At 38.8% G+C, this 7,312-nt stretch overlaps 1 long non-coding RNA gene across 1 annotated transcript; it reads right to left on the reverse strand.

Moving 5' to 3' along the window:
- Positions 1-317: 317 nt before the first annotated feature.
- LOC122541042 lies at positions 318-3,836 on the reverse strand. Its single transcript, XR_006309495.1, has 3 exons — positions 3,746-3,836; positions 3,574-3,652; positions 318-484 (listed from the first exon to the last, which is right to left on the reverse strand). It is a non-coding gene; the product is annotated as an uncharacterized LOC122541042 (long non-coding RNA).
- Positions 3,837-7,312: the final 3,476 nt, after the last annotated feature.

Raw genomic sequence — 7,312 nt, forward strand, 5'->3', positions numbered from 1 at the left:
TGAAGTGGTTGGCATGAACAAAGAAACAAAATGTACCTTTAACTTGAACAATAGAATGTTAAAATCATTAAAATGGTAAGAATGTTGACTGAAGCATTAAAGGCAGAGCCAGAGCTAAAAAGTGATAAATTTTGACTTAATTTGCTGATAAGGAATTTGGAATTTCCACCAGGTTCTTTCTTGGAATTCCCAAAGAAATAGTATGGATGGACTTATCAGAGACTTGATGCATCTGAGAACCTCACAGATATTTAGCAATGAGGCACCAGTCAGTATTGAACCATAGAATGGAAAGATTCATGTTCTTTGATGTCCGTGTGCTTTTCAGCAGGAGTCACTGAGCAGCAATCAGGAACTGCTGTTCTATTAGGACATCCCTCTTCTCAGTTCAAGGACTCCAATGCAATTTGACATGTTCACTCTCTCTTCTTCCATCCCAGCTGAGATAGCTTTACATTCCCTCCATTTGTACAACTCACAGTTGCTTGGAAAAAGTAAGAGTTCACACCATTAACAATGGACAAATTGGAAGAAGAGAAACACCACAACTTTTCAATTGCCGTATCTTTCTAGTTGTTTCACACCATTTTGTCATTCACCTCCACAGACAGCAGCTCAATGCTCATTAATTTTATAAAATGCTGGATTTGCACCATAACTCACATTGAGTTTGACGCAGAAAATTACAACTCGCTCCTAAGAACATTGCACCTGTCAAATGAAGTAATGGCAATTCATATGATGTCAAAGAATTTGTCCGGAAAGTAAGCAAATTGACCTGTTGAATCGCATTTCTCCATACAGTTATTCTTTAAATAGATTATTTTAAATTATCACTTTTTTAAAAACTTATCCTTTATCACTGAATCTAATTTTTATTTTCCTCTCATCATTTATGATTTTTCCCTGATTTGATTTTAGAGTATAATTTTTCTCCATTATTCCTGTATATTTCTCAATCTTTAAATCTCATTGATTAAGGACTGTTGGTCCTGTCGTTCATTTAGGTTTCCAATGCTCTGTCAATGTTATCATGTTGCAAGCTTGATCATCATTTTTTGTACAAAGTCACACAAATGGCAATGAAGTGAACAGCTGGTTCATCTGTTTTGTGGAGGAATAAACCTGGATAGATGGAATTCTTCAACTTCTTTCATAGTCATGATTTGGAGATGCCGGTGTTGGACTGGGGTGTACAAAGTTAAAAATGTGTGATTTTTAACTTCTTTCATAGTGGCATATGATCAATCAATAGCGGCTTCTATTTAATTTTTCATCTCAAAGGAATGGCAGCTCTAACAATGCAACACTAGCTTAGCACGACACAGAAGCGCTAGCCTACATTATGCTCTCAAGTTCCCATGAGATTAGGGTCTATGGATATAGAGAACTTAACTCAATCTTCTGAGTTAAGGTGAGATGGCTACCACTGAACAAAGTTGATACTGAAAAAGACATGACTCAGCTTTTCAATATTCATGCACTGTCATGAAATTGGAAATTGTGTTTTGGAACTTAATTGACTGCTGTGATGAAATGTAAACTCTATTTTCAAAATAAGAAGCAAAGTGCAGTAGTATTTGGATCATTATGAGAAGGTAGATCATCGAGACCCTTCTTAAGAGCAATGAGGGATGGGCAATAAATAGCGACCCAGGCAGTGATGGCCATGTCCCATGATTGAATAAGAAGTTACACTGACCTCAAGTTAGCATCTCCTTGGGATGCCGGTACTTCTGAACTGTGTAAATTGGTGCGGGAACATATTCGCATGCACCACTGAACAGTTAACTTGAAGTTGTCTTGGCAATGGCTTTCACAAGACAAAGCAGAGCATTTAATTTTATTTGAGAAAACTTGCAACCAAAGCTTTTTGCAATATGTGCAGCTCCATGATCATTATTATGCATGAAAGAGTTAAATCCAACAGCAGCAGCATTTTAGCCCACAATCTACCCCCTGGTTTCACCAAAATAGGCTTGAGTCCCAGCAGCAGCTGATACTTGAAACTGTTGTGCTCACATCAATCAGTTTTTGGACTTCACCTTCTTGTGGGAACTTCCAAAAGGAAAATGACACTTGGTCCAATCACACTGTATTTTCTTGACCACAAAACAGTGTGACCATGTATTTTCAGCTGCCTTGGCCCTAATCTTTGGAATTCTCTTCCCAAAAACTTTATGTTGTTCGATCTCTCTATCCTCCTTAAACACACTCTTTTGATCAATATTTCCATTATCTCAGCATGTGGCTGCCTGTTTAATGTTATTTGAAAATGCTTCTATAAAGTACCTTGGAAAGCTTTGCTACATTGTAAGTACGATGAAATGCAAGCTCACATTTGCTTTTCAGTGGAAGGGCTGAAATGCCACAGAAGTGAGAAGTGGATAGAGAAGTTACTAATAAAGAAACTGGCAAGAAAACTGACAGCACTGACAAGAAAATAGGTTTGTCAACTGCTCGCAAACATCATGGTGGCAATGCTGATTTATCAAGACAGCTTCAGTGATACTCATTGCTTTAGACTACATAGACCTATTTAAATTTTAACTATCCTGTCGTAAGTTCACTCAATTTGTGGATATAAAGGTATGCATATAATTTATCAAAGTTTTGACTGTTTTAGGTAGTTTGAAGAACAAATTCTGAATGGAAGGAAAATCTTTAATAAGGCAGTAAAACATTTTACTTCTTTCTGAACACCAACTAAGTCAGCTTAATGTAGACCTGCAGCTCAAGATTAATGGGAATCGATATGAAGCTGTTGAAATCTCTCCCCCACTACCCACCACTGTTTCTAAGCAGCATGTCCACCTATTCTGTTACTATATATAACTATTTTCTCAACGCCAGCTGATGCTGCATGTTAACATACACAGCATTGCTGAAATCCCAGTTGTTCTGTGTAAACCCTACAGAGAGTCAAAGTCTGTCATTCAATAACATACTGAAGATCTTCATTTTAATTAACCAGTCACAGGTGCAACATTAAAGTTGAATTTCTACTTTGAAATTTTGTTTTAATTTTAAGGTTGAGTTTCATTTATCTATATACAATATAGTACTCTGGATCACCTCTTGTCAAATGATAGTGCATTGTTGCAATATGACATGGTTCTGATTAAAAGGAAAATATTTGTGTTTGAATAGATTAACGTGTTGTCATTCAGCTTTGCATAGTTAACTTGAAATGATTGCGTATATATGGTGTCAGGTGAGAGCAGGATTTGACTTGCTGGGTTGCACCCAATAGCTCAACAGTTTGCTGACACTCATTGCCAAGGCTACCAAGGTAACACAACAGACTGCACCTGTGAAACCTGCACTCTCACAAAGAATCAGCATTGATAGGACATTGAATTCTTTTCCTGGCAAAATGTGACTATGGATTTAGAGATTTAACAAAATCACTGCCGGCATCAGATTAACAGTGTCTGTTTGCTTGAGCTGAGCTCAGCTATCTCAAAATTGGCTGTTCCTACCTACAGGACTGCCTATCAAGAAGACCACAAAGCAAATCATGAGCCGTCTGCACTGCTGACAGGTCTGACTGATGTTTCTATTGATACATACCTGTAAGTCAAAATCTATACCTTATGATGGCAATGCTTCAAGGCTTTTGGCATTCACTTGGCTGGTTTGATTCATTGATCTGCGTCAAATAGTAAGGAAGACCTGTTAAACAGGTTTTCATTGCATGCAGTTAAACCATGTGTACTATGAATTTCATAACTTACAAACATACCTGCCTTTCCCTATGGTGGGATTGTCAGACAGATTGAAAAGTGACTTCTCCACAACTTGCACTGACATCAAACAAGCTAACAAACATTATCCCAATGTTTGTACTGCAGCAACGACAATAACGCAATAAATAATCTAAATAAAAAGGTGTGGCAGCTGCAATTACGTAGTTACACTCCTATCTTTGAGTTAAAAGTTAATGTTCCATTCCAGTGCTCTGATCATGTAATATAAACTGTCATTCTCAATGTAATACTGAGGGAGTGCTGCACTGTTGTAGTACTAATGAGATGTTAAACCAAGACCCTACTTGCTTCAAGGGAAAATAAAGGATTCCACGCATTATATTGCAGAAGATCTGGGAAGACATCCCCAGTACCTTGGCCAGCATTTTCTCCTCAAACAATATTTCCTATAACAGAGTGGAGGAGAGCATCATTGTTCCCTAAGTTCTACAACTCCCCTGGTCACAGCATAAACATAAATGCATTACCAACATGGGTCTTTAATATACTTTGTCTATATTAGATTTGCAATAAAAAAAGTCCATCATTTGGGTAACTTAAAATAAAAAAAATCTGCATTTATTAATTTTGGAATCAGAACTTATTCAGCAAAGATGTAAAGCCGATTAACACAATTTGAAATAGTAAAGTACAATTAACTAGCAGTTATTATACATTTTATACTACTTTCTAACAGGATTGTTATATTTCATTAATAGTCTGAAAATCTAAATAGAGTGAGATTCAACATTTTTCAAAACATAATAGTGCAACCGCTGGAACTTGGAGACTTCCATAATTGATTTTGAGTTCACATTCTGAGAATAGTCTTTTCAATAATTCTTAATAACGGTTAAATCTAGCTAAGTAATTACCTCACTAAGGTCCATCTACCTCAAAAACAAGGCCAGTTAATCTCAGGTGTATTTATGCTCCAACGATAATGATCCACCACAGAGGCAAACAGCTGTTCTACAACATCTTGAACCTGTGATTGGCAGAATCCCCAAATCAGAGCATCTTGATCTTCTGGAAGATTTCAATGCAAACGTTGGCTCAAATCATGAGGCAAGGTTCTCCTGCCTCAGACATTGTAGCCTGGGAAAACTCAATGATTGATTGGTTGATTGTTTTATTGTTGTCACATGTACCAAGATACAGTGAAAAGTGTTGTTTTGCCTGTTATACAGGCAGGTCATACCATACAAACTGCATTGGAGTAGCAGAACAGAATGCAGAATACAGTGTTACAGCCACAGAGAAGATGCAGAGAGAGAGATCAGAATTTACATTTGAGAGGTCCATTCAAAAGTCTGATAATATTAGGGAAGAAGATGTTTTTGAATGTGTTTGTATGTGTATTCAATTTTCTATATTTTCTGCCTGATGGAAGAGAGTATAACTGGGATGGGAGGGCTCTTTAATTATGTTGGGTGCTTTCCTGGGGCAGTAGGAAGTACAGATGGTGTAATTGAATGTGAGGCTGGTTTGTGTGATGGACTGGGATGTGTTCACGACTCTCTGTAGTTTCTTGCAGTCTTGGGAAGAGCAGTTGCCAATGCATCCAGACGGATGCTTTCTATGTTGTGTCTATAAAAATTGGTAAGAGTCCTTGTGGACGTGTAGAATTTCCTTAGCCTCCCGAGAAAGTAGAAATGTTGTCATGTTTCTTGACTATTGAGTCGACATGGGTGGACCAGAACAGATTGTTGGTGATCGTCACTCCCAGGAACTTGACACTGTTGACCATCTCCACCTCAGCTTTACTGATACAGACAGGGGTGTGCCCTCCAAAAGTTTCCTGAAGTCAATGACCAACTCCTTTGTCTTGCTGACTTTGATGGAGAGATTATCATCTTCACACCATGTCCCTAAGCACTCACTCTCTTTCCTGTATTCTGTCTCATCATTGTTTGAGATCTGACCTACAATGGTGGTGTTGTCAGCAAATTTGTAAATGGAGTTGTGGTAGAATTTGGCTGCACAGTCATGAGTGTATAAGGAATATAGTAGGGCGATGAGTATGCAGCCTTGTGGGGCACTGGTATTGACGGTAATGGTGGAAGAGGTGTTATTGCCTATTCTCACTGATTACTGGTCTATGGGTCAGAAGTTGAGGATCCAATTACAGAGAGGGGAGCCAAGACCTAGGTCTTGAAGTTTGGAGAGGAGTTTGTTTTGAATTATGGTGCTGAAGGCAGAGTTGTAGTCAATAAGTAGGAGCCTGATGTAGATATCTTTGTTACACAGATGCCCCAGAGATGAGTGTAGGGCCAGGGAGATGGCATCTGCCATGGCCTGTTGCACCAGTAGGTGAATTGCAAAAAATCAAGGTAATTTGTTAGGCTGGAGTTGATAGGAGACATGCTAAACCTCTCGATAATTATGGAGGTCAGAGCCACTGGGTGGTAGTCATTGAGGCATGCTGCACAATTTTTCTTTGGCACCGGGATGATAGTTGTTTTCTTGCAGAAAGTGGGGACTTCAGGTCATAGTAAGGAAGAGTTAAGGATGTCAGTGAATACTCCCACCAGCTAGTCTGAACAGGTCTGAGTGCACGGCTGGGGACTCCATCTGGCTCAGTCACTTTTGGTGGGTTCATTCTCAAGAAGGCCAATCTATCATCTCCGATGGTGATTGTGGGTATAGATATATCCAAGGCTGTTGGGATTGGTGACATCTTTTCACAGGCTTTCTGTTCAAAACAAAAGTAGAATGCATTAAGCTCATCAGGTAGGAGTGCACTGTTACCCATGATTCTGTTTGACTTCACTTTGTAGCCCATGACATCATGTAAGCTCAATGAGAGCAGACTAAGACGACCTGATATCTGTGGCTACCATAAGCTTTGTTTTACACCTTCTTGAACAAACCATGTTACAATGCGTTTTGGACACCCCAAAATCCTGGTATTGGTGAATCTGGTCACCACCAGATGTGACTTTCTAAAGACTAGCACTGATAGTGTTGCATATTGCTGCCTGGTATACACTAGTTTTAGGACAAAACATTTGTAACTTTCGCATTCAAAGAAGAAATGGTGTACTTAATGTCAGCTGTACTATCTTCCAGGTAGAAAAAAAGACAACAGTACTGTGACTTGATATAAAAAGCACTTTTCAATACTTCCATGTAGCATCAGACTGAAATGAAACATACTTTAATAGATCATTTACAAAATCAACCTCAATACACGAGAAGCATGAGCAGAATATGCTGGTGAAAGGTTAACCTCATTCAAATGCAACCTATCTTTGAAGCCAAGAGGTCAGCTCTCATTAATTACAAAAGAGATCTTGGATGGTTGAATGCGCCAAGAGCTGCTCAAAGTAAAGTCCAACAGACGGCTAGCAGTGCATCAGTGACTACAAGCTGCCACTTTACCAGAATGTCCAGGTGTCCTTTGACAATGCTAAAGGCATAAATGAGGAGACCACAAAGGTAACAAGTCCATGAGTAAATAAAACTGCTTCATTGAAAACAAAGGAAAAATCGGACATCACCCATTGCAATAAACCTTGGTGAAATGGGTGGAAGGCTATCTCGTGCTCAACACTACTGAG

The sequence above is a fragment of the Chiloscyllium plagiosum genome, chromosome 36, assembly GCF_004010195.1.
Source record: "Chiloscyllium plagiosum isolate BGI_BamShark_2017 chromosome 36, ASM401019v2, whole genome shotgun sequence".
In the NCBI taxonomy this organism is placed as follows: domain Eukaryota; kingdom Metazoa; phylum Chordata; class Chondrichthyes; order Orectolobiformes; family Hemiscylliidae; genus Chiloscyllium; species Chiloscyllium plagiosum.